The sequence below is a fragment of the Wyeomyia smithii genome, chromosome 3 (assembly GCF_029784165.1).
Source record: "Wyeomyia smithii strain HCP4-BCI-WySm-NY-G18 chromosome 3, ASM2978416v1, whole genome shotgun sequence".
NCBI classification, from domain to species: Eukaryota; Metazoa; Arthropoda; class Insecta; order Diptera; family Culicidae; genus Wyeomyia; species Wyeomyia smithii.
This window is the reverse complement of record NC_073696.1, coordinates 36,695,728-36,698,433: the sequence shown is the minus strand read 5'-3', so window position 1 is coordinate 36,698,433 and position 2,706 is coordinate 36,695,728.

Genomic DNA, 2,706 nt, shown 5'->3' with positions numbered 1-2,706 from the left:
AACTAGCGAAGGCTGATGTGCGATGATTTTCTCTATGCGTGCGCGCTATACGCGTTGAGCTCGCAGGGCGGTGTAATGACAAAAGCACAGTCAGTGTGAGTATCTCCGTTGTTGGTGGGAAATGTCGCCTTCATAGTGAGACGGGGATGCTGCGTGCTTTTGTGCGACAGAGTCGAATCTGACGCACACGGCTCGGTACGGTACAGAACAGCTTCGTATTCGGCATGTGGCCGAAGATTTTGCTAGAGCTGGACGGTGGGTCATATAAATATTTTTCTAAAACTCGAGCTTATAAATATATTTTTAAAACTCGAGTTTGTTGTATTTAAATGATATAAATATGGGAATCATACATTCTTCATAATAAAACTTGCTGTAGATGTATTCAGTGTTAGGCAATTTGCTATTTGTATTATTATTCGATAAAATTTGCTTAGTGTCAAAAATGTAATAAAGTACCGTATGTGTCAAACATGTCGAAGACATTGAAACAATTGACAGTTCAAGGAGCATGGAAAAGTTTTATTTGGAATGTCAGAATGAATATATTTCTAACATTTCAAAAGGTCCTATCTGCCTTCATCGTTTTTCCGGAGCGTCTTTTCATTTTGGTAATGGTTCAGCTTTAGTAACTCTCCTAAGCGTGGTTTTTGTTTAGAAGGCTAGAGTGATCTCTCCGCTATAAACTTGTGCGAATAACGTGTCATAAAAGGTGTTTAATAAGTCGTGGTGATTGAATGAAAGCGACCGATCAAAAAATCGATCAAAGCAGATACGACCTTTTGAAATGTTTCTCTAGATTTGTTTATTGTTAATACCCAATCAATTATTTGTATGTTGTTTGAAAAAATTGGTAAGTTTTACTTAGCATGCCGCATTAAACAAATTTGGGGTTCGGTAGCGTTTTTTTTAACTCGGCTCGAGTCAACGAACTCTTTCGTTATATGACATAAATTTTCCCTGCGTATGCTCACATAAATGCATTGCTGGTCGAAAATATCTGTGTTAATTAACAGTTTATGCAGTTTACGACTGCGTCTTCCTTTCACACTTCGATGTCCGATATTGTGTGTCTTTTGTTAGTTTATACTTGCCAGCCTTTCGAACCCGGGGCGATCGCTTCTTCAAAGTAATGTTTCCATTCTCTGATTGGCTTTGGCACGCCGCCACCATCTGCGGCTAGGAACCACGGTCTCGCGTTCCGTAAGGGCCAGACGAGATCGGGGAAACAAAACAAAACATTTAATTGACCACGCATTGGGCTCCAGCAATCCATCCGTTCCGAGAGTCTGTCCTAGCTCTCGTGGTGGGTGTTCAGCATAACTCGTACTGGACGCATGATATGCTGCACCTTAGTGCGTCGCATCGACAAACTGGTATGTCACGCTGGCAGAAATTATGCCTGCCTCTTTGCGATCGGCGGCGGCGGCAGCGGCCAGGTTGTCAATCGCATCTAATATGTCAACCTAGCTCCGAGTTCGGGAAGCGTGGCGCGCGCGCTGGAAAGGAAAGAGCCCTCGGGCAGCATTTATCAACAAGTACATATTGACACGTTCCATGCCTACGAGGCGGCATTTTTTTTCGCGGCCGCCTTAAGCTTAATAACCGTGAAAGGTTTTCTGGGGATTTATTTTCCAAGCATTTCTTTCGATATTTTTCGAGAAGGGCGATCGCCCAACAATGTTACGAAAGAGTTAACAAACAATGGCAGAAATGGATATGTTTGCAGTCCACGCACGGGGTTAGATAAAAGTAGACTTCAAATATTTTCTATATAATTTGAATTTTTGGGTTTTAGATTTGGAGATCCGCTGGGAAGAATTATTTCACTAAACATTTTATATCAAGTGCTGGGTATGATATAATGTTGCTGGCAAGAAGTACTGTACCAATAACTGGAGATGTTTTCTCGGTGGTGCCGAAGGTAGACGAAACAAAGAGCTATAAACATTTATTTCGCCCTACCGTGAGATCGTAGTCGGTAGCCAGGGAGTTCAAAGGCAATTAAAATTTAATGTCCCACATGATTCGGAAGCATCATGGCAGGGATGTGTCGCTCGTAAAAAGAAACAATCCTGTCGGTCTGTAGCCGTTCGAGGCACGCGTGGACACAGCACCTAGTTGCTAGCGTTTCTTCATGCCCACGCTCTCTGGGTTGACGTTGGTGACGTTGAATTGCAAACGTCATCGCTCCATTTGATTTTAATTTGATAGGATTTTGATATCCCAAGCATGCGAATGTGAAATAAAGCTAGATAGCCTCACTTATATGGACCGCATCTAACATGGCCAAGATTGGCTGGTGTAATTGACCACCAGTGATTTTTATGAGTTAACGTCGTCAAGCCAGAGGATGTTTAACTCGGCAAAATATAATAACACTGCTAATTAAAACCTTTTGTTCTGCTAGGTTGTACCGTACTGCTGCCGTATTAAGAAAGGAACATAATAAAAATGATAACACAAAATGTTGAACAATCAACAAATTTAATTATCTAACATACAACCATTATTAGCAATAAAAACAAGTAAGCCTCAGAATTGCACCCGGAAAATACTATCCGCTCTAAACTAAACATATTAGAGTAAGTTTTTATTTACCAATTGGCTCGATAAACACTAACAGAAAGTGTTCTCACCTTTTCATACCAGAGCTGAGATTTCCAATTACCGTCCATGTGTTGTGATTAAATTTTCCACTAAAAT